The sequence below is a fragment of the Bubalus kerabau genome, chromosome 17 (assembly GCF_029407905.1).
Source record: "Bubalus kerabau isolate K-KA32 ecotype Philippines breed swamp buffalo chromosome 17, PCC_UOA_SB_1v2, whole genome shotgun sequence".
Lineage (NCBI taxonomy): Eukaryota > Metazoa > Chordata > Mammalia > Artiodactyla > Bovidae > Bubalus > Bubalus kerabau.
The window spans coordinates 13,221,975-13,247,291 of record NC_073640.1 but is presented as its reverse complement, the minus strand read 5'-3'; the positions used below and the strand labels follow the sequence as shown (position 1 = coordinate 13,247,291).

The 25,317-nt window shown below is 45.9% G+C and overlaps 1 protein-coding gene and 1 long non-coding RNA gene across 6 annotated transcripts in view; one reads left to right on the top strand and one right to left on the bottom strand.

Annotated features, from left to right (window-relative positions):
- Window positions 1-23,770, top strand: part of LOC129630828 (uncharacterized) — a 34,276-nt gene extending 10,506 nt beyond the window's left edge. Inside the window, exons 2-4 of one of the 2 annotated variants that reach the window (XR_008703767.1) lie at window positions 20,853-20,973; window positions 23,067-23,305; window positions 23,650-23,770. This is a non-coding gene — a long non-coding RNA (uncharacterized LOC129630828). Of the gene's footprint in view, window positions 1-20,852; window positions 20,987-23,066; window positions 23,306-23,649 lie in introns of both variants that reach the window. The other variant, XR_008703766.1, reaches the window with a different exon arrangement.
- The window catches only part of CDH13 (cadherin 13), a 1,017,465-nt gene that overhangs the window by 54,330 nt on the left and 937,818 nt on the right, over window positions 1-25,317 (bottom strand). The window lies entirely within an intron of this gene.

The window sequence follows — 25,317 nt, the reverse complement described above, 5'->3', positions numbered from 1 at the left end:
AAGAGTCTTGACTGTAGATGAACCCACCATTTGTGAGGGTTAAAATTTAAGTAACAAGCCTTTCTACTATAGATTTGAAAATTAAACTTGTTTTTGGTAGGAGGGAAATTTGAGAGATGCAAAGATCTACTTGGATTGTATTTCTCTTCTTTGAAACCTGGCCTCCCCGTCCTGTATAAAAGAGTGTGCCATGCTTGTTAGAAATCAGCCTGGCTTCATCAACAAGAATCTCATTTTGCATGAAACTGAGGTATCTTCTACCTGAACCCAGGTGAGGCATTTCATACTGTCACGTGGGAAAAATGAATGACGGGGCAATGACCAGCTCTTGGGTGAGCTTACCCAGGCAGAGTGGCCATTTCCAGTGAATGCTGGGTTATTACGCTCCAGTCTGTCGATTCGTCAGTTAGATAGCTGAGGGTATTGGGTGGAAGGAGGAGGAGATGAACCCACACAGAAAGAGGTGCGGGCGATTGTTCCTAAGTTGGGTCTGTCTGCTTTGCGGCGATAGAGGTTAAACACATGACTCCCTTGCTACTGGACTGAACTTTATAATCAGTCCACTCATTAAAAGCCCAAAGGGCTCAGACTGCTTTGATCTGAGGCTTGAATCATGGTAGTCTTTGAAAGCAAAAATCCCCCTGCACCTCTTAGCATTTCTTCACCAGTGGCTTAGAAACACACTGTCATTTCAAAGTTACTTTGCACAATGTTTTTTTAAACTATTTTAATAAAAATCCAAGTGATATATGAACAAAATTAATAGGGCTGAATTTTTAGAGAAGCAGTGTTGCTTTACACTCCTCTCTCTACACTTTGATTATATGTGTGTTTAACATAATACATGGCAGATATGATGTGTGGTGAACTGAACAGACAGCCTAGTCACCCAGAGCAAAACAATGATGGGAACACCAGACCACCTGACCAGCCTCCTGAGAAACCTGTATGCAGGTCAAGAAGCAACAGTTAGAACTGGACATGGGACAACAGACTAGTTCTAAATAGGGAAAGGAGTACGTTAAGGCTGTATATTGTCACCCTCCTTATTTAACTTATATGCAGAGTACATCATGAGAAACGCTGGGCTGGATGAAGCACAAGCTGGAATCAAGATTGCTGGGAGAAATATCAATAACCTCAGATATGCAGATGACACCACCCTCATGGCAGAAAGTGAAGAGGAACTAAAAAGCCTCTTGATGAAAGTGAAAGTGGAGAGTGAAAAAGTTAGCCTAAAACTCAACATTCAGAAAACTAAGATCATGGCATCTGGTCCCATCACTTAATGGCAAATATATGGGGAAACAGTGGAAACAGTGAGAGACTTTATTTTGTTGGGCTCCAAAATCACTGCACATGGTGACTGCAGCCATGAAATTAAAAGACGCTTACTCCTTGGAAGAAAAGTTATGACCAACCTAGACAGCATATTAAAAAGCAGAGACATTACTTTACCAACAAAGGTCCATCCAGTCAAAGCTATGGTTTTTCCAGTGGTCATGTATGGATGTGAGAGTTGGACTATAAAGAAAACTGAGCACCGAAGAACTGACGCTTTTGAACTGTGGTGTTGGAGAAGACTCCTGAGAGTCCCTTGGACTGCAAGGAGATCCAACCAGTGCATCCTAAAGGAGATCAGTCCTGAATATTCATTGGAAGGACTGATGCTGAAGCTGAAACTCCAATACTTTGGCCACCTGTTGTGAAGAACTGACTCATTAGGAAAGACCCTGATGCTGGGAAAGATTGAAGGTGGGAAGAGAAGGGGATGACCGAGGATGAGATGGTTGGATGGCATCACTGACTCAATGGACATGAGTCTGAGTAAACTCCAGGAGTTGATGATGGACAGGGAGGCCTGGCACGCTGCAGTCCATGGGGTGGCAAAGAGTCGGACACGAGTGAGTGACTGAACTGAACTGAAATGAACATTGAAATCAAGAGGCAATATGGTATTTTTTCAAGAAAAGGGAAATGTGTAGACAAATTGAATAATGGAGGTAAGATATAAAATATTGGCTCAAACTCTGTAGCAAAGCGTCTTTGCCTTGCTGGTTGTGTCATTGCATCAACAGGGCTTGCCCACACCTCGGGCGGGGGCGGGGGTACATCTGAAAACACAAAGTAACATGAAGAACGCGGGGCTGCTGCATCAGAATATTTCTTTCTCTATCACACAGTTCATTAAGGTAAAGTACAAAGATTTTTATTTTGCCTGCATTTTTGTTAGCTATATTTTTTCCTACCATGCCTGCTATATATAGAATACATCCTATTTCCGAATCTGGATCAGGCCTCTCCCAACTCAGGGGTGCACAGTCCTGGAGTTTGGTTTTTGAGAGGTTGTGAAAGCCACAAAAGCTCTGAGGGCTTCTCTCTTATCCACCCCAGTCCCCTTTGAAAAGTGTTGCTCTGAGTTCTAACTGTGTCTGTTGTGGACTGAATTCTGCCTCTCCCAAATCTCTGTGCTGACGTCCCCATCCCAGCTCCTCAGAATGTGGCTCTATTTGGAGACAGGGTCTTTAGAGAGGCGACTAAGGTAGAATGAGGTCATTCGGGTGGGGCCTGATCCAGTAGGTCTGGTGTCCTTGTACGAAGAGGGAATCAGGACACAGACACACGCAGAAGGAAGACCACGAGCAGATGCGGGGAGAGGACGGCCGTCTGCACGCCGAGGAGAGAGGCCTCGGAAGGAACACGCTTGTGGATACCTTGATCTTAGACTTCCAGTCTCCAAAATTGTGAGAAAATCCGTTTCTGATGCTTGAGTCACCCAGTCCACGGTCCTTCACAGCGGCCCTAGCAGACTAAGCCAGAGTGTTAGGTGCTCGAACGCGTGCTGGTGGGTGTGCCTCGCCGCCATTAGGCAAGTTTGCTAACCGAGACAATTACATTAAGATAAACCCTCCTGAAATGAGCCAGTTCCTATCCCAGGATCTGTTATGCCTGCAACAGCTCATTTGCATTTGTTCCCCAGTACTGTTCGCTCACAGAAGGCAGTGCACAGAGGCCTTCTCCTTCTATGATCTGATTAATTCCGTGACACATCACTGTTGAAGAGTGAGGCAGGCAGACTACAGTCAGCCTTCCATATCTACAGGTTCCACATGGGAGAATCAACCAACTGTAGATCAAAAATGTTTGGGGAAAAAATTCCAGAAAGTTACAAGCAAAATTTGAATTTTCAGTGTGCTGGCAACTATTTACATAGCATTTACCCTGTATTGACTACAATTTACATAGCATTTACATTGAATTAGGCATTACAAGGGATCTAAAGATGATTTGAAGTACAGGAGGATGTGCGTGGGTTCTGTGCAAATACTGTGAAGGTTTACATAACTGACTTGAGCATCCATGGAGTTTGGTATCTGCAGGGGTCCTGGAACCAGTCCCCGGATATGGATGGACGGCTGTATTGACTTTCCAATGGGGTGACTGGAACTTTCTCTGTCTGTAGAAGCCCAGGAAAGGGCTACTTTTGTGGCTGCTCCCTGTCCAGGCAGTGGCCCCTGCTTAAAGTGAGGTGGGGTATGCCACGGCCCTGTGTTTGTCCCCAGGGTCCACGTCACTGAGACTGTGTTCCAGCACCCAGGAGGGGAAGTTTTCTCTATTTCTGAGCCCCAACATATCCCCTAGAATTCTGCCTTGTTCATCCCAGTTTGACCCATTGGAGATAACTTCCTCTCTCCGCCAAACATTGCAAGATAGTGATCATGTTTGTCGCTCAAGGGTGGCTTTTCCAGTCCAAGCGTCTTCCAAGTGCCTCACATAACAGAATTTAGAGTCCTCTCCTGTTCTTAACAACAAGCACACCAGCCCTGTTTACAGAATGTTTGTGGGGTGGCAGTCACAATTGTTGAACTTTTCTCATTACCACTTGATTGTTAATACCATCTAAGATGAGGAAACTCAGGCTTGGGGATGCTAAGTCAGCTTTCCCATGCCTCATAGCTGGTAAGTGGCTGGACCGTCTGGTTTCCTTTGAGTCCAAAGTCCTCTTTCTCTTTTTCACTCTTTAAACTGAAACTCTATCTGTTAAACACTAACTCCCCCTTCCCACGTCCCTCCAGACGGTGGCAATGACCGTGAGTTACGTGACTCACAGGCAGGAATGATACAGTATGTGTGCTTTTGTGACTGGCTTATTTCATTTAGCACAATGACCGTGAGTTACGTGACTCATAGGAGGAATGATACAGTATGTGTGCTTTTGTGATTGGCTTATTTCATTTAGCACAACGCCCTCAAAAGTCAACTCTGCAGCAGCAGGTGTCAGAATTTCTTTCTTTTTAAAGACTGAATAATGTTCCATTGTCTAAATATACTACATTTTACTTATCCATTCATTCACTGGTGGGCACTTAGGTTACTTTTATGCTTTAACTACTGTGAAAAATGCTGCCATGAACTTGAGATCACACAAATATCTATTTGAGACTTGATTTTCAATTATTTTAAGTATATACTCAGAAGTGGAATTGCTGGATCTGATGCTAATCCTGGGCTTCCCTGGTAACTCAGCCGGTAAAGAATCTGCCTGCAATGCAGGAGACCCCGGTTAGATTTTTGGGTCAGGAAGATCCCCTGAAGAAGGGATAGGTTACCCATTCCAGTATTCTTGGGCTTCCCTGGTGGCTCAGACAGTAAAGAATCCGCCTGCAATGCAGGAGACCTGGGTTTGATTCCTGGGTTGGGAAGATCCTCTGGAGAAGGCAACGGCTACCCACTCCAGTAGTCTTGCCTGGAGAATCCCCATGGATAGAGGAGCCCAGCAGGGTCTACAAGAGTCAGACATGACTAAGCAACTTTCACCTCACATGCTAATCCTATTTTTTTTTTTTTGAGGTATCACTTTGCTATTTTCCTTAGCATTTTACATTTTCATCAGTAGTGCACAAGGGTTCCAATTTCTCCACAATCCTGGAAACTTGTCTTTTTTTCCTTTTTTTTTTTTTTTTTGGTATTAGTCATCCTAATGTGTATGAATGAGATGGTATTTCATTGTCGCTTTGGTTTACATTTCCCTAATGATTAGTCATGTTGAGCATCTTTCCATGTGCTTATCAGTCATTTATAGATCTTTGTAGACATGCATGAGCCTTCTTCTTAAACTCCCAGAGAGTCTTTTTTCCCAGGTTGTCCTTCTTGCCAACAGCCCCTTGAGAAGAGGCAAAAGAGGATCACAGAAGCTCCGCACAAGGGCATGGTGGCTCCGGCTCCGTGCCAGCTGTCGGCGTTTGAGACGCCAGCTTTTCTAGTTGAACGGCTGTAAGAGAGTTTTGCTCAAAACTGAGCTTGCAGTTGGTGAAAGCCTCTGGGCCCTTAAAAATTGCCCTGAACTGGGTTTAAGCCTGCTCTCCTGTTCTGAATTGGGTCATTTGGCCAAGTTTCAGCCCATTGCTCTAGCATGAGGTTTCTCAACCGTGGCACTCCTGACATTTAGGCTGTTCTGTGCATGGTAGGACACTTAGCAGCAAAACTCTGGCTTCTAGGAGCCAGTAGCAACCACTCTCCAATATCAGCCCTGTCACTTAACGAGGCATCTAAAGGCAGATGACATCACTTTTGGGGGAATCCAAGATTCTGGAGGAATGAATAATGTGTAAAAATCTCTGTTCTTCCTAGGAATGCAGACAACTAGAGACAGAGGTAAAAATAACAAACTGAGGAAGAGACAGGGTCAGGAACTGAGACGCACACATCAAATAGACTTGTCGTGTATCTGACACAGACAGCCGACACAAAATGCAGAGTGAACGCTCAGATTCTGCTACACAGGATGATAAAGTTCATGAGTAAAATGTGTATTTCCTCGTAGCAAAAACGATATTATTCATTTCATTCTCCTACCATCACGTGTGACTAGCTCCAGACAAATACAAATAGATCTGCTGATAAAAGGGTTTTAAGAGTCTCACCGAGGAAAGCAATGGAACGCTAGCTATCTCAACAATTAAACAAATGTTTAGTGGGTGCATGCTACGTACGAGGCCCTTGTGGGCACCATGGGGTGGGCACCGTGCTATGTACGAGGCCCTTGTGGGCACTGGGATGATTAAGGCACAATTCCTGTGCCAAGGGAATGCTTTCCAAATGCAGCACACGCAGTCCCCTTGGCCTGGGGGATTCTAGGTGTGCGTGGATGAATGTTGAGGGAGCAGTTTTGATCACGGGGGAACACTCTTCATTTGGAGGAGAGAAAGAGATGAGGGTTAGTATATTAGGTTCTTATGACTGCTGGAGCAAATTATCACAAAACTAGTGACTTAACTCAGATTTATGATCCTACAGTTCTGGAGGGCATAGTCTAAAATGAAGGTATGGGCAAGGCTGTGCTCCTTCTGACAGCATCAGGGGAGAACCCGTTTCCTTCCCTGTGCAGCCTCCAGAGGCCACCTGCATCCCTTGTCTCACGACCTCATCCTAGCGTCACCCCAACCTCGTGCTTCTGCTATCGCGTCTTCTCTGGCTCTGAGCCTCCTGCCTCCCTCTTACAAGGGTCCTTACGATGGCACTGGGCCCACGTGGACAATCCAGGGCAATTTCTATAGCAAGAGCCTTAATTTAATCACACCTGCAGAGCCTCTTTCTGTCACGGAAGGCCACACGTTTACAGGTCCCAGGGACTGTGGGCGTCTTGAGGGGTGTGGGGCGGTTGTCAGCACGGCACAGTTAGCAAGGAGAGAAGGTAGACGTCTGGGGCATGAGGAGGCTGGGGAGGGACCTCGCAGAGTCTGAGGTCCTGGAGTTGGTGGAGGTTTGGGTACTAGTAAGGTTTCTGGCTCAACTAGTTCAATTAGATTCCCTCGGCAGTTTTAGCTGAAAGCTCACGGTGGACTGTCCCAAATAAATGCCATGCTTTCCAGTATTGCTGCATCTAACCATTGGAGAAGGCACTGGCACCCCACTCCAGCACTCTTTCCTGGAAAATCCCATGGACGGAGGAGCCTGGTAGGCTGCAGTCCATGGGGTCGCTAAGAGTCGGACATGACTGAGCGACTTCACTTTCACTTTTCACTTTCATGCATTGGAGAAGGAAATGGAAACTCACTCCAGTGTTCTTGCCTGGAGAATCCCAGGGACGGGGGAGCCTGGCGGGCTGACGTCTATGGGGTCACACAGAGTCGGACACGACTGAAGCGACTTAGCAGCAGCAGCAACCATCATTTTTCTTGCCTTGCTTGATTCACCTGGTTTCCAAGACTGCATTTTATCCCTGTCCCAGAGCAGGTCTGGGGTGTATGTTTGCCAACCACTAAATCCTGCAGAAAGACGCTGTGGTCCTTGTCTGAGACAAGTTCAGTTATTGATGAATTCATACGCTGGAGTATCCATTTAACATCTGTCTGGCTTTGAGCACAGTAAGTTACTTAAGTGACATTAAGCCTTTGTTTTATCACCCAGGAAACAGGAATTTCAATGCTGACCTCATAGTGGTGAGTGAAGATGAAAAGAGATAAGGGATGAGAAAGTACACAGCCCAGTGCCCGGAAAGTTAACAGCTGCTTAATAAGTGCTTGTTAAGTGAATTGTGATTAAGACGCTTCCTTAACAGGTTGTAGCTCTCACACAAGTATGAACACCCCATAAACTTCAAAAGCACACACAATGATGCTCTTACTATAGATGGCAACTTCCAGGCTTAGCATCTGGCAAACTCTATTTGTCAGTTGACCCACTCAACAGATGCATAAAAGGATGCTGTGCCCAGTTCTCCCTCTGCAAGAACCAGGAGAGGCTCATTTAGGATACCATCCATTTCCTTCTCCTTTTGCCTCACCCAGCAGAGCTGAAATGCCACCAACTGGGGGCCACGGATTCCCCAAAGGAGACATGGTTGGGCCATCCCTTTGTCTGTCACTCATCCCCTTATAGAAGATGCAGCTGGCTTCTGGCTGTGTGGTGATAAACAGCAGGAGGTAGGTGAAAGTATTTGTTGACAGGAGGGAAGCCAGGGCAAGCCCTGCCCTAAACAAAGTACACCTTAACCCCCTCATATGGAGAGTCAGCACTGACCACCCTTAGTCCTTGACAGCACAAGCCCCAGATGAAAGAAAGAGTAAATGTTTGCTGAGATCTCAGGATAGGTCCATGCCTTGAGGTCCATAGAGGGAACCCACTGGCTTGGACCCACCGTTTCTGAGCTATGTGATTCCAGACAAAGCCTCGGCTGCATTTTTCTGTGATATGGGGACAGTAAGACCTGTCTGATGGTTGTTGGGAAGATGAAACAACAGAATGCACAGACAATGCCTGGCACTGAGTAGTTGCTCAATAAAGAGTAATTTCCTTTTTCTGAGGCTCTTCATCTGATACTATTTATTGCTTTTCTTCTCTTTTCAAGTCATAAATCTTAAAAAAACCTAGTTTTCTAATTTACTTTCCAGGGAGATTCCTGGAGGCAGATAAAGTGACCACAGTATGATATTTTGAGAGCACAGAAGACAGAAAAAACCCAAATCCAGTAAAGCCTTGCTTCAGTCCATTTATCAACCTGCAAGAATGATGACCTCAAATGGCCCTGAATTCCACCCTCGTAGTCTGTTTAAGAATCAGGAGAGCAGCTATTTTAGAAACCTAGTCACAATGCACAATACCATGGTACGTGAAGGAGTGAATTCAGCTTCACAGAAAACTTATTTGGTGACACCAGAGAAACCTAGAAATTTCCAGATTAGTGCTAGCTTTGCAGAGGTTCAAACCCAGGGAGCACAGGCTCTGGCAGCGCAACAAACAGTGTGATCTCACTCACGCTTGGAAACTCTTTTCCTGAAACTGGACCCTTGTTACTAAGTTAATAGAAAAAAAACTCCAGTTGAATGTCAGAAGATTTTTTTCTATTATGGTAACATTATAGAGTTCAATTTGGTGAAAAATGAGCACTGAAGGCTTTCAACAATTTTCTAATGGAGCTTAAATTCAATTCTAAGAATAGTCACTGTATAATTGGCAAGGAAGGAGCACTTAATTCCTGGAAATGCAATGATGGGGAAATGACTCTTTCCCTGGCATGGGGGCCTGGAGCAGCGGGGCCGTGTGGGCTGCATCTCAGAGTGATTCCCTTGAGGGTCCCGGGCAGTACATGCTCTGTGGAATCCACGTGCTTCCCTGAATGCCCTAAGCTTTCTTTCTCAGGACATGAGTTTGAGGTTGCCAGTGGCTCGTTCCATGGGATTTGAAGGACTTTCTGTTCATATTCTGACGCCAGTGTGGGGACAACAGTGCATTTTATTGTACCCGTTAGGATAATTATCATTTTTGTTAATAGTGTCTGTCATCCTAACCATCTAACCTCAGTGGATTAAAACCCCCACCCAAGACGAAACATTAGAAGCATGTATCTATCCTTTAACTTGTTTTGAGGCAGTTTGATTCCTCCAGATAAAACCGGAAATCATAGCTCCAGGGGAAACGTGGAAATGCTTTCCAACCACCACCCCCTCTCCCCCCACATACATATTTCTGAACCATAACCCAGGTTAGGGATGAGTGTGCCGTGGAGTCAGGGTGAAGGGCCCCTGCCATTTTTGTCTTTACAGAGAACTTACAGAGGGGTAAGCCGTTCTTCTTGTAAAGAAAAGTGCTGTTTGCAGGGTTAGCGGGATGAGACTCTAGAGGACATGTTTATGTGGGTGAATGGGTGTGATGACAGCTGAAGGGGATGCATCCCAGGCAGCAATGGTTAGTTCGTGACTGTTACACTGGGGGGGGCCTTGTGGTCCAGGCTGGCACCTGTGTCTTCACATGAGTGTAGAGAAGGACTGCAGGATGTCTTTATGGAGTCTGCAGAGACAAAGGGTGGTTTTCTTTTTACTTCTTGCTTTTCTTTCTGCTTTAAAAAATTATTTTCTGAGAAACATGGACCACAATGTTCACAGCAGCACTATTTACAATAGCCAAGATATGGAAGCTATCTAAATGTCCATCAACAGATGAATGGCTAAGGAAGAGGTCGTGTGTATGCATACACAGAGACATACACACACAGACACACGTATACATATACACACAATGGAATATTACTCAGCCCTAAAAAAGAATGAAATATTGTCATTTGCAGCAACATGGATGCACCTAGGGACGATCATACGAAGTGAAGTAAATCAGACAAAGACAAATGCCATATGAGATCACTTATATATAGAATCTTAAAAAACAATACAAATGAACTTATTTACAAAACAGAAATGGACCCATAGACATAGAAAACAGACTTACGGCTAGCCCAGGGGAGAGGGATGGGAGGGATGAACTAGGAGTATGTGACTGGCAGATACGCACTGTGTGTGTGTTAGTTGTCTAGTCATGTCTGACTCTTTGCGACGCCATGGATTGTAGCCCACAAGGCGCTTCTGTGCATGGGATTCTCCAGGCAAGAATACTGAAGTGGGTTTCCATTTCCTTCTGCATAGACATACACTACACTATATAAAATAGGTAAACAACAAGGACCTGCTGTATAGAACAGGGAATCATATTCAATTTCTTGTAATGGAAAAGAATATGAAATATATGTATAACTGAATCGCTTTGCTGCACACCTGAAATGAACAGAATATTGTAAATCAACTGTACTTCAATAAAACATTATTTTTCTGTTTATAAAGTAACATGTTCACATAGAACACTTGACAAGACAAAAGAGTGTGAAGAAAAAAAATTAAAAACTCACCAGAACTTCCAGGAACCTGAGAGAACTGCTCCTAACCTTGTGAGGTGTTTTACACACATGGTATATGTATTTATTTCCACAAGTGGTGTATATAATTGGGACCACATAGTTAAGCAGCTCGGATGTCCTACTTTCCCTATTTCAGTTTATATCAGGAAGGAATACTTCCCCCTGGCTTAAAAATTCTTATTAAACACAGTTTTAATGGGTGTGTATTATTCCATCATATGGCTGTCCCATAATTTATTTATCCAGCCTGTTATGGTTGGACCCTAAGGCTTATATACAGAGTACATCATGTGAAATGCTGGGCTGGATGAAGCACAAGCTGGAATCAAGTTTGCTGGGAGAAATACCAATAACCTCAGATACACAGATGACACCACCCTTATGGCAGAAAGTGAAGAAAAACTAACGAGTCTCTTGATGAAATTGAAAGAGGAGAGTGAAAAAGTTGGCTTAAATCTCAACTTTCAGAAAACTAAGATCATGGCATCTGGTCCTATCGCTTCATGACAAATAGATGGGGAAACAGTGGAAACAGTGAGAAACTATTTTTTCTGGCTCCAAAATCACTGCAGACGGTGACTGCAGCCATGAAATTAAAAGATACTTGCTCCTTGGAAGAAAAGCTATGACCAACCTAGACAGCATATTAAAAAGCAGAGACATTACTTTGCCAACAAAGGTCTGTCTAGTCAAAGCTATGGTTTTTCCAGTAGTCATGTATGGATGTGAGAGTTGGACTATAAAGAAAGCTAAGCACCAAGGAATTGATGCTTTTGAACTGTGGTGTTGGAGAAGACTCTTGAGAATCCCTTGGACTGCAAGGAGATCCAACCAGTCCATCCTAAAGGAAATCAGTCCTGAACATACATTGGAAGGACTGATGCTAAAGCTGAAACTCCAATATTTGGCCACCTGATGCAAAGAACTGACTCGTTGGAAAAGACCCTGATTCTGGGAAAGATTAAAGGCAGGAGAAGGGGACGACAGAGGATGAGATGGTTGGGTGGCATCACCGACTCGATGGATATGAGTCTGAGCAAGCTCCGGGAGCTGGTGAAGAATAGGGAAGCCTGGCGTGCTGCAGTCCATGGGGTCGCAAAGAGTCGGACATGACTGAGCAACTGAACTGAAGGCTGTTTTCCAATTTTTTGCTATCATAAATAAGGCTTCAGTGAAGAACTCTGCACATAAATCTCTGCTTCCTAGTACATAAGTCTTTGACACCATTTCTGATGATTTCTTTGAGATAAATTCTTAGGAGTAAAATTATTGGTATCAAAGAGTATGACTATTTGAAAACAGTTGATACATAATGCAACACATCTTTCAGAAAGTTTGTACCAATTTGCATTCCCCCCAACTTTTTTTTTTTTAAGCACTGCTTGACACAAGACAATACGTTCTTGTTGCAGGATTGGGGAACCAAGGAAGAAAGTTCTTATCAGACCTGCCACTGGAACCCAGGAGACCCAGGCGACATGGCCTGGAAAGATGGGCTGAGATGTGCTGCCCACACTCAGGAGGCTGTGGGCTCAGCGCATGAGCCAGCCCTCTTCCCACCCCACCTCCACACACATCCTGTGTTCCTCTGGTAATGAACTATTTTTATGCAATGATGTCTGAGGCTCAAAGGGGGGTGCTGCTGTTATTGGTACATCCCCAAAGGGGCCAGTTCCTTGCTACCTCTCTGTCCATTTGTACCTTCCATCACCTGGGCTTGGAAAGCTGCTTTCCATGGAACCAAATGGTCATCTTTGGAGTTAATTCTTAAGACTCAGCTCAAGGGAGGATGGAAATGAACAAACCCTGGATGAGCATATGGTTTGTGCCCTCAAGAGTCACCTGGCTGAGCTGGGGAGACGGGAAGCACCCGTTTGATTGAGGCAACCTTATTTTCCATCTGGGGTGAAACTAAAAGCTGGGATACACAGGCAGGCTGCACATACCAGCTTCCCTTCCAGACAGATGGGGTTTTGATGCTGACTGAGGGAAAGTGGGTGGACATGATAATGTCACTTCTGGATCTGGCTACCAGACCCCTGTAAGACCCTCCTCCCTCTCTCCTCCTTCCATGGAGATCCTGAGGGCTGCACATTGAAAAGCAGTCTCACAAGATGGAAAGAGTCAAGGAGCCTGGTGTTTGAAGGATATTGTGGATCAGAGCCATGTCCCTACCCCACTCCTGAAAATGGAAAAATGGATTGTGAGATGAGGGAGCAATAAATTTCTGTGTTAAGTTACTGCCAGTGGGGGCTTATCTATTATACATCTAGTGTTACACATCCTTGTTAGGATTCTCATGGGCAACTACAAAACGTGTATGAGTGTGTATAAGTTGTGCTAAGCTATGCATATATGGGAAGCCCCATCTGGGGTTGGGAGTGGGTGATGCAGGAAGGCTTTGAGGATGAGGCTACGTTTGGAATAACTGTTGAAGGATTACAATGACAGCTAAGACGTATTATGTTCTTACTACATTCCAGTTGCCAGATTAGGCTGGTTTATCCTCCTATTTAGGTATTATCTTCTACATTTGGAGAGAATGCAGCCCGGGAAGGTGGAGTTACTTGCCCAAAGTCCCATAACTCTCAGTAGCAGAGTGGATATCAAATTCAGCATGCTTACACGTGACTTTGTCCTGCCAATATAAGAGCAGGGGTTCAGCCATGTAGAGGTTACCTGGAGAGAGAGGCCAAGGGGGAACAACAGAGCACAGAGAAGAAGAGACATGCCAATTCCTAGCATCCCTGAACACAGACGGGGTGCTGAAGAATCGGTGGGCGCTGACCGTGGTGCTGAAGAAGGGTTGCCCTGTGGACAGACCTAGAAGGTCCTGGGGGAGAAGCAGGATGGGCAGTGGAGGGTGGCACTCTGAGCAGATGTCCCAGCACAAAGGCAGAGGAGAATGTGACGTATTTGGGAAATCACCAGATGTTGGCCAATCCACACAGGGGCGTGGACATTCGGGTTTTGGCTTAGACACACGCACCCTCGAAGGCCTGTTGGTCAGCTCTGTGGAGAGGACAGCTGTGCACCGGGCTTGGCCAGTACTCGGATGTGGCATTTAAGACTGGCACTCCTTAGATGTGTGTCAACTGAGCATGCTGATGAATTAAACATGCAAATATGTCACATAGGAAATAAGTGAACCAGAGGTGCCACATCCATCATCAGGCTCAGTCATGCAGCCACTCCAGCGCCCCAGTCAGCTCCCCGCTTGCCTTCTCTGTCCCTCAACATCCTGACACCAAGGGCCTCCTCTTTTCAGTGACTGAGGCTTTCTATTCAGGCTCAGTAACTGTGGCCATCACAGAATTAAGTAATGACAAAGTGAGTTATTATCCAGCCTGGCTTCAGCTGGGGATGTAACCTGCAGCTGAGATACCTCACTGCTGGAACACTCACAAGACTAAGCAGTGACATGAAAAATGTCCCCTATAATTCCCCAGCTCAGAGCCATACATCCTTAGAGTCTTGACTCCACACTTCGTGGGGAATAATGTTGTTTTGTTGAGAAGGGGAAGAGGGTGTAATTAGATTCCTCTTAAATGTTACATTCATCCTTGTTAATCAAAAATTAGTAGCTGTTAAAAAAAAATAAACACAACTCAGCTCCCCAGGAAGCTGATAGCAGTTCCTATGGCCTGGTTAATTACACAAAATGAAACAAAACATGTTCCTTTGTCTCTCCACTGTGGAATTAGCACAATGAAATATAATGGTGGCCATATCTGTGTGGTGGGATTAAAGGTGACTTTCAATTTGCTTATTCATTCTTCTCTGTGTTTGTTAATTTTTCTACAATGAGCATATATTGCTCACTAAATAGCATTTAAGTAACTTAAAAAAGGAAATATGAGATTACATGCTAAAAACTTATAAACCAAAGACAGAGATGAATACTCTTCCTCAGCCCCAAACTCCAACCCCCAGCTCCTATTCTATGCCCTAGAAATACATTCTTTCAGACAACTTGTGAGGTGTTTCCCATTTTCTTTATCACACGTCTTATACTTGGAGTCATTCTGCTGCTAGCTTTCTTACTTATTCTGACCCCCAAAAGGAAGGTCCTATTTGCCTGACTCCCACTGTGTCCCCAACAGCATGTAGTAGGTTGCTTCTTAAACAGTTGTTGAGCCAGGTGAAGAATGAAGGAATAGGTACAGGGTGTAAATGTGCTGTTTAAAACAACCAAGGTCTTCCAAAGAGAGTGGGGCTCTTTTGTTCTTCTGAACATGTGTCCATCTGTTAGGGGTGAGCCTAAAGCTCATGGGGGATAGTGGCTGGAGAGAACTGAATTATTCTACAGACAGAATGGGCTTCCCTGGTGGCTCAGATGGTAAAGAGTCCGCCTGCAGTATGGAAGATCTGGGTTTGATTCCTGGGTTGGGAAGATCCCCTGGAGGAGGGAATGGCTACCCACTTAATTTGTAGAGCATTAAGGAGATCAGTCCTGGGTGTTCTTTGGAAGGAATGATGCTAAAGCTGAAACTCCAGTACTTTGGCCACCTCATGCGAAGAGTTGACTCATTGGAAAAGACTCTGATGCTGGGAGGGATTGGGGGCAGGAGGAGAAGGGGACGACAGAGGATGAGATGGCTGGATGGCATTACCGACTTGATGCACATGAGTTTGGGTGAACTCCGGGAGTTGGTGATGGACAGGGAGGTGTGGTGTGCTGCAGTTCATGGGGTCGCAAAGACACATCTGAGCGACTGAACTGAACTGAAGTAGCAGTTTGTAAAGAAGAAGGCTGCCTTCCTCCCAGTTTATATATGGAGTGTGGGATGGGGTTGCCGGGGAAGGTGGTAGCACAAAGAAATGGAAACAAAATCCCATCATAAACTCAGGGAGCCTCCAAAGTTCTTATACTGAGATTTCTAATTTAATGTAACATATTTGGTCAAAAGAAGATAAAAGTGGCATGGAGCTGAAGGCTGATATTAATTATGGAATTAAGAAGCAAATTTTAAAAATTGGAGTCTGAATACAGTAGGGGATAGAGACTTAAAATACCACTCCTATACTTTCTCTCCAAGTTCTCTATATTTTTTTTGTTTGTTTGTTTAACTTTGAGTTCAGCCTTTGGTTGCCACATTCTGGCCTGGAGAATTCCATGGACAGAAGAGCCTGGCAGACAGAACAGGGGCACAAATGACCCTACCCCCCCGCCCCACTCCGCCAAGAGATGTGCTGAGTGAAGGATGCCAGACAGAAAAGAGTATGGACTCCAGATACCCAATTCACACTAACGCACAGTGACAGAAAGCAGACCAGTGGGGTGTAGAAAAGGAAGGACAGGAGGGAGGGCTACAAAGGGGGCAATTTTGGGGGTGCTGGGTTTGTGTACTGTCTTGATCAGGGTGATAGTTTCATGGGTGTGTCCATTATGGCTGAGCTTAACACATTATATGCCTCTGAAAAGCTGTTGTGAAAGTAAGTTGGGGAGGAGGGGGAACTGGAGAGAGGAGAGGAGGGGTTAAGTTTGGGGTCCTCTGGGAGGTGAAATGTCCTGTGAAAAATACAGAGGGACAGGGCAGTGAGGAGAGAGTGCAGCTGAGGGCTCTCCAGGGCTGAGACCCAAGTAATCTGACGTAACTGCTTCCTCCTCCAATGTCCTCAGCTAAGTGGGTCACAAGTGCCACGTGCTGATGCTGATGGCCTGTGTGTGTGTGTGTGTGCGTGTGTGTGTGCGCGCACGTGTGCGCATGTGTGTGCATGCATGTATGCATGTGTGTGCTGAGGCCGGACTAAGCAAAAATGTAACAGGTACAGGACTAAGTAAACATGTACAGGGTGGAGGACAATTAAGAAACAGGACTAACTTGCCAGAATTGGACACCCAAAGCCAGAAGTGACGGCTAGAAATGCAGGGCCTCCTTCCCTAACCTTGGGATTTTCCTGAGTCTTGGGGAAGGTGCTTCAGGGCACGGAGTCAGGATTCACTACAAGCTTCTTGAAGTCTCGCGGGCAGCCGGATTCCAGAGACACCAGGATGTGGCCCCCACACTCGCTGTTTGTTGAATGAATGCAGGAATATTATTTTTACTGTTGTCAGAAAAAAAAAACTGCTGCTCTTCTGAGTACTGGCAACGGGAGGCAGGATGAGGACAGGCGGGCTGTCACTGGGGCTTAGAGCGCCTCTCATCTGCTTGACATGTTTGGCAACACCGGTGTTTCGGGGGGCCGTGTCTTACAAGTCACACATCTGTTGGCTGATGGCTTGCTGTGGGGGCAGGTTCTGTGCCAGACGTTGAGGTGAACACAGAGAATGTGAGTCAGGCCTTCCTTAAAGAGCTCACAGTTCAGAGCAGAAAACAAACAAATCAACTCCTCCATGGAGGAAGGGCTGTACTGCAGGGGTTGGCAGACTGCAGAGACCAAATCTGGCCCTCTCTCTGCTTGTGTAAATAAAGTTTTACTGGAACACAGCCACATCCATTGGATCTGCATCATGACAGCAGAGATGAGTAGTTGGGACAGACCACAAAGCTGTTGTGAAGTTTACATTGCTTATCATCTGAACCTTTGTGGAGAAAGTTTGCTTATTCCTGTTCTAACAGACTATTCAGAGCAAGCAGCTGTGACTAAAGCAACAAGTTCAGGATTTGCTGGCCTTACTTGCTGTCAAATCCAGCTCTCAGGGCTCTGAGACAGGTGGCTCAGCTGGCGGTAGAAGTATTCCTGGTGCTGCCTTTGTGGCTGAATGGGAAAGAGACTGGACCTCCAAGGGCAGGCTCCCTCTCCCCAGGAGGAGTTGAAACACAGGTGCCCACAGCCCTCCTCAGCTTTCCAAGTCGGTGGTATCTGAACACCCAGGCAATGCCATCTCCCCAGGTGATGCCTCGGGGGGACCTGGCAGGGCCAAGCTGCTCAGCCAGGGACACCAGGAGAGAGTGGAGAGAGGGGAACATCTTCCATCCTCTCAAGCCCAAAGGGGAGGCTCAAACCAAGGAAGAGCATCACGTTATAATCAAATATGGAAGTTTAATGAGCATTTATCCACACTGCTTATTAAAGTCAGACCCTGATGGAAATCTATTTTCAGACTTTGCAAAAGGTATTAAATATTAACCTCTGAACAGGAGTCACTGAAGTCTAAAAGCCTGGTTAAAAAATATGCTTAGAAAATTGTTTATCTGAATTTATTCATGAAGTAGACAAAACTGTACTGAATGCCCACTATGTACCAGGCTCTGTTCAAGAAGTCGAGAGGAAGGGCGAGGAGTCTGGGGAAGGGGGACAGGTAGGGAACATGCAGGCAGGCAGGCAGGTCAACCCTAGTTACAGAGTTATCACATCATCTCCAACACTGATTAGCCAACACTGAACTGCATGCAGGTTAGGTTCCTATGAGTGTCTGGTCATGTTTTCATCAGCCAAGCAATACACAACCTTGCCTTGCTTTATGTGTATTTCTGTTTAAAGACACATCACACACACACACACACACACACACACACACACACACACACACAGTTGATTCATTACATTGAACTCACGGCTGATAGTACTACAACTCATCCCTGAAAGAAGCTCATCTCATGCACGACTTTTCTCCACAGGCCCCAGGAACAGCAGTTAGCATGTCAGCCCTATCCTGGGGAACCATCTCAAAGAGTGAAATCACCAACAGGAAGCTCAAAAATGTGAGTAACTTGGCAGCTCACAGACTGTGAGAAGCAAACGTGTTTACAGCCTGAGCAGAAACAACAAGCCGGAGCATCACTTCTTGGACCTCAGCTCGGGATGTACGTGTTGACGGACACATTTTCCACTGTTCTGTGCCCATCTGCAAATAACTGAGAAAACACCCCGAGTATTTTTTGGTTATAAGTAGCTGTTCGTGTGTAGGTGAACCCACAAATACAGAATGTGTATTCTGGGCAGGGAGAGTAATTTCCATGGCGTTCCTGAGTAGGGAAGGTGCTGGCGGAAGACCATGGTGGAGCAGAGACAGCCAGAAGGAGAGAGAGAGGAGAAGGGTGGGGAGAGCAGGGCCGACTGGGAGGCTGCTGCACGGAGAGTGTGTTATAAGGATGCAGGAAGGGAAGGGGGGGCCAGAGGGGCCATTACTGTCGGCCCAGTAAACGACGGTGTGCCTTAGACCAAGTTTGTGCAGTGGAGTTGCAAGAAATGCACGATTGAAGATCTAATTGGAGAAGGACCTGCTAAGATAGTCGATGTGTTTCTATTTATGCTTCTATCTATGTTAACTAGACAATCTATGTTTTAAGTACTTGTGAAATATATAATCTTTGAGCTAGAGATGTTTGATTTTTAGACAAACAGGGTAAAAAATAAAATAGTAATCACTTGCCCAAAGATTTTCAGTCTTAGAGAACAGCTCACTTGTGGGCATTCCACGAAGGAGATTCAGATGGATGCTGGCAAGGACTCCAAAAGTTATCTTTCCATGATCTCTGTCTACTGGATCCCCTGGTACTCCCATCTACAGTTTTTAAAAGATGCCCCAGACACAGATAATACAGAGATGAAGGATTCTCTGAACACTGACCCTAAAGCTCAGTCAATGAAATAAAGATCCTGCCTGAAACAGGATTTTGAAGAAATTTTAAGGGAATTTAAAGAAGCTGAACATTCTACTGGATACAGGGTTGGTTTTTGTTTTTTTAAATTGCAGTTTCTCCTCTTACAACATATTAATAAAAGAAAGATTTTCTTGTTAAAATATCCTTTGGCATAAATATATCTGAGTTTGAATTCCATCCCTTCCACTGACAAACTCCCCGACCCTCAGCATATTTTGGTACCTTGGTTTCTCAACTATGGAATGGAGATAACCATGCCCACTTCATGGTGACCAGGGCAGTGGTGAGATTTCTAGATGTTACATTTACTTTTCTTACTTTTCGCATTTTTCTTTTCTATTTCTATATGCTCTATTTTTTTATTCATGGTTCCAATTTTTTCCTCTAACCATTTTAAATATAATTATTTTCCAGTCTAGTTTTTTTTTTTTTAATCCACAGATTTCTTTTCTTTTGAGCCCAGCTATATGGAGTCCACAGGTGAGGGGGTTATGTTCGCCTTGCATTTCTAACTCTTACAAGAAATGGCATCGTCCTTTGTCTGGTCCACCATGATGCAGGCTCAGGGAACAGAGGGTCCTCAGCACTGCCTTGTTTTAGCTGAACACACTTTCAGTCCTGTTGCAGGGCCACGGGATCATTAAGCATTTCTGATCCTGCCTTTAAGTTTTCAGAAGAAATGGGCCCAAAGTAGAAAAGTGGCTTTCACAGTGCTGTGCTGAGTCATACCAGAGCTGGACACAAAAGGAAAACTCAGTCACTCTAATCCTACTTTCCTTAAAAATTTGATATTTTTACCATGAATTTTTGTACTAACTTTGATTTTAAAATATCATTGCATCAAACAGCAAATTCCCACGATCTATTTTACACACTGTGTAAAATAGATGTAATGTGTGCATTTCCTGCTGCTCTCTCTGTTCGTCAGCCCCCTCCTTCCCGCCCTGTGTCCACAGTCTGTTCTCTATGTCTGCATGGCCATTGCTGCCCTGCAGATAGGCTCATCAGGGCCATCTTTCTAGATTCCAGACCTAGTGCCCTGTGGCAACCTAGAGAGGTGGGATGGGTGGGAGGTGGAAGGGAGGTTCAAGAGGGATGGGACATATGTGTACCTGTGGCGGAGTCATGTTGATGTATGGCAGAAACCAGCACAACAGTGCAAAGCAATTATCCTCCAATTAAAAAAAAAAGATTATCTATTTTGATGGCTGAGATTTCTGTGCACCGAGGAGAGTGCCTGGCTCACCTCCCCATCCCCAGTGGGAGGTCTTGGGGCAGTGCTCCCTCTCTGGCCCTGAGAGTCAACCCAGAGCCTCGCCTTCCTCCTCCACCACCACACCTCGGGCTCTGTGTCCTTCTCCACCCTTGGTGCCCTGTGAAGATTGACCTGCCTGTGGCCCATGAGCCCCATGTGCTCGTTCTGAGACAGAGCTCTCAGTGGAGTGACTGAACGAGCGGATGCTGGTCCCTCAGACCACAGGTGCCCATCCTCACAGGGTGCTCCCAGGGAGAGCTGTGGCCACCAGCATTGTGGGAAACTCCCATCTGCAGAAAGGGTTTCTAGTGGGTGTTGACATTTCTGGCTGTTTGTCACACTTCATCGTTCCACACAGGATCCCAGGACCCCTTTTGGACAAGCTCCTGTTCTGTGCAGCGCTGGTGGTGGGAGGCAGCCCCAATCCCAACCTTGCCCGGATGCGGTAGCAGTGACAAGAGACGTGCAACTTAGCTCCAGTAAGAACGTGCAGTAAGTGATGTAGGGGTGGGTGGTAGAGTTCAGGTTCAGACACAGGAAGTGTAACATGAGAACCAGGCTGATCCCTTTGGAATGGTTCACATCGTCTTCCCTCTTGAGTCTTATTCGGTGGCCACTCATGTTTTCCCAACTTATCCAGTCTATGATCACCTATCTCAATCTAGTAAATTCTTATTTTATTCCACTTCATGTAGCTGACGCTGGTTCTGTTGCTTGCACTCAGGGATCCTGACAGATATGGGACTAGAAATAATGAGAGGTGCTGAACTGTGCTCTCCTTTTCTGCTTTTAGGTAATGGTCTGCTTGCTTCCTCTCTCTTCAAACATTCAACCAGATCTGAAACTTGTCTGGGTGACAGAGTCCCTGCAAATCACAGTGTTATTTGCCCAACATTATGTGATTTGCAGGGTGTCTTAAAATACTGATAAATTCAATCATGATGCCCAAACCAGGAACAGTTTTACTAGTAGAAAATATGACTGTTATATGTACACTCTAGAAAGACTGCAAAATCAAGCACACCTGTCTACCAAAGAGTCAAGCTGCAAGCCTTCAAACACCAGTTGGGAGAATCTTTATAGTCTTTGATGATGGTTTACCGTGCATGCATATGCCCTGTCATGTCTGAGTTCTTGCCTGTGGGCAAGCGAAGGGCAGGTGACAAAATGTATTATTTAACATTTTTTTTCCTGCTCCATTCCATTTTCCTAGGAATGGTGGTTTTAGAAATGGCACAAATGGGATTTTAGCAGTGTGATACCTGGGCCAGCTTGTAGACCACTGGTAGGGGCTCTGGGAGGAGCAGAGATGGAAGCCTGCCATCAACCTGGAGTTGTGACTAGCATCCATTAAGTTGCTTCCCTGATAAGTGTCTCCAGAGACCTGCTCTCCTGTGGGTCCTTAACGCCTGAAGACCACAGACTGTAGAAAAACACTGCTTTCCTTCTCAGAGAGCCACCTTCAAAAAATGGTGATGTGTTTTTTTCTTTGCTGAGAATGATGAGCGGTCAGTTAAGGGGGCTGTGCTGGGCATGGTTCAGGTGAAGTGCTTAACCTGGACCATCAGTTTCTCTTTCACAGTGACCCTAACCAAGATGTTATTGGCCCCATTTTACAAGTGGGGAAACAGGCACAGAGAAATTGACTGTCTGCCCAGGGTTACACACCTGGAGAATGGATGAGTGGGGGTTTGTGCTCAGGAAGTCTGGCACTTGGCAGGCAGCGGGGCCACCAGGGCCCTGGGCTCTGCTACTTCTCTGTGCAAGGCCATGTGAGACCGGGGCCTTCCCCTTCCAGTGCAGCCCACTGGGGCAGCTCCTGGAGGCAACCAGAGCCTCTGATGGAATGAAAGTCATGAGCTGTTTCCTTCATGTCCTCCAAGAAAACACCTCCTTCAAAGCTGACGTTTTCTAGTCTCTTCTAATAAATTTGGCAGCATTAGGAAAGGATTTTATGATGGAGCTTTTGCTCTCCCTAAGACAATCATACATGTGGGAGCACATGGAAGTGAATTAAATGGAAAGATGCCCAGAGGTGGGGGCAGCCTGGGAAAATGGCAGCATCATCAACCGTGCAGCACATGCCCGTCCAGCAGGTGAAGCCGTCCCTGCCCGATGACGGTGAGAAGAGGTTCCTTGTGAGGAGAAGAGTGTGCCGAGACATCTGCCTGCCCGAGGGACCAGTCTCTGGTCCAGGGAGCTCTGGCCAGACCACCTCCCTGTGGCCCTCATAGGTAGCTGGGCAGCAGCAGGCTTTGCTGTGACATTCAGCAGAAAGATGTGTCAAAGATTTGAAGACTATCAAGTGAGAATCAGAAATGGAATGTGCAATTGTATTCTGAAAAGTAGAAAGCTGGTAGAGAAAAGCTCTAGGGTCTGTCTGCAATCGCACATTGAGGGCTGAGCTTTTTCTGTGTATTGGTTTGGGAGGCAGAGTGTGGAGAGGTGAGAGCTCTGTCTTGCAATTTATTTTCCTGTGTGCAAATCCCTGTGATCTTGGGCCAGTTTTCCAATCTCCCTGAGCCTTGGTGGCCTCAATTGTGAAGTTGGGTGATGGTCGCCTTTCTTACAGGGTCGTTGGGAAATCAGCAGTGACGGTACATATAAGGCATGGAGAACAGTGTCTGGGACGCAGTAAATGCCAGCGGCTCTGTTGTAAGTGTGAGCACACCAGTGTAGCCACAAGAAAGAGGCTGACATAGACTGAACGTGTTAGCAAAGTGGACCACAGGAGGAATTACAAGGTGCTGATGACAGAAGAGAAGGAGATGGACAGAGCCAGGCCGACCTAGGACCAACCTGCCCCTGGCTGTGAGTGTCCACACCACCCTGGAGCCCTGGGAAGCAGTGCCTAGCAGACTCTGGATCTGCCCCTCCAAGGTTTGACAGCCCAGCTAAGGGCATGAGCTGTACGTAACGACGCTGGCTCCGTGACTCTCAGGCAGTGGCCTCGCATACAGCACGTCAGGCAGGGCCACTCCTCAGAATGGCAGAACAGCCAAGGGCTTCACCCCGGGGGCCCCTCTTTCTTTCCCGCCTTTGCTCACCTCTTTGGGGATCTCAAAGGCTCAGGGTTGTAACCCCTTCCCCGGAGCTTCTGCTTTTGCTCCTTCCTGAAGTACTTAGATGATAATATATGATGCTTATTTCCTGAGTTTTTCAGATGCTAAAACCACTACCAAATGGAAGAAACTAACTACTCGATCATGAGCAGGTAGCCCCCAGGATTGAAGCCCACCCAGCAGTCAGAGAACTGTGCAGGAGCTGATCACGCACCCTGGGACGCCCCTCCCTCTCCTGGCCCTGAAAAATGCTTTGCGGAAACCCTTCAGGGACTTCAGGGTTTTTACGAGCAGGAGCCGCCTATTCTCCTCGGGTGGCTCTTCAATAAAGCTTTCTCTGCTCCAGATTCCGATATTTTGCGTTTGGGTTTGTTTGGCCTCGCTGTGTGTTGGGCATATGAACTTGCATTGGGTAACACCATCACCTTCTGAACGTTTCCAGCGTCTGCCTGCTTCTCACAGCTTCCACTGCTGCTGCCAAGTCCAATCTCCCTGACCTGGATCACTGCAGTGCCCTCCCCACTGGTCCTCTGAGCTCTCCCCTCCCCTGAACCCTTCCCACAGACTCTCTTCTAAAACCATTAGAGCCTTTAACTTCCCACTTTGTGTTTGATCTAGAGTGAATGTTTTACCCGCACACAACTCTGGCCTCTGCTCCCGCCGCCTCGATCCCTCTGCACAGGCACACTGACCTCCCCCTACATCACACACCCTGCACACCCGGCCTCAGGGCCTTTGCACCTGTCATCTTCCCAGCTTGGACCACTCTTCCCCAGATATCTGCATGGCTCACCCTTCAGTTCTTTCAGCTCTTTCCTGAGATGTCAGACCCTACTGCTTTCTCTGCTTTTTTTTCTTTGCTACTATGCTATTTATTTTTAAATTTATCCTCTTGATTGTTTTCTCCTTTCCCCACAGGAATATAATCTCCATCATGACAGATATTTTCAACAGTTTCACCTGCTGCTATATCCCCAGTGCCAAGAAAAGGGCCTGGTATATTGTAGGTCCTCCTTAAGCGCTTGTGAAATGAATAAAAATCTAACGATTAAAGAGGTGGCTTATTCCGCCCTAGCCCTCATCCAAATCCAGAGGCCCCACTGCACGTGTGCAGTCCCCACACAAGGGTTTGAGGCTGTTAAAGTCGGTGACATGAAGTCTGGTTGTATCCTGAGATTCCTGTCCGTGTGGTTAGACTACACAGGGAAACCTCCAAATTAAACATAGCAAGAGAATTGTAGTTGAGTGTCTCAGCACTTGAAAACAGAGCTTCAGGATTCATTGGAGAGTAAACTGGGAGCAGAGATGAAGTGCGCTTCTTGAATTAGTTCAAGACTCAGCTGTCTGCGGTTTCATTACTTGAGTCGGTGCTGATGCTGTGATAAGCTGTTCGTGAGCGCCCAAGGCGTGTTCCTTGGCTGGTGATTGACAGACAAACAGATAATAAAATAAATCGGCTATCTTCCCTGACTGACTTCTGTTGCAATCCTGAAGTGTGTGGCTTTCTCAATCAATGCTGTATTGGTAGCTTCTGTAGCAACCCTCATCTGATTCAAATGCCTTTATTACAATAACAACAACAGAAAAAAAAACAAAACAGCTAAGCAGATTTAACAGTTTAGAAAACATTGAGCAAGAAACAATATTAACATTTGTCAATATTTTCTTTATTGGTTCTGAAAATTAATTTCTTAGGCTGCCAACAGTGACCATTATAATTATATTAAAATGTAACCAATTTGAAACCATGCTTTCAATAAT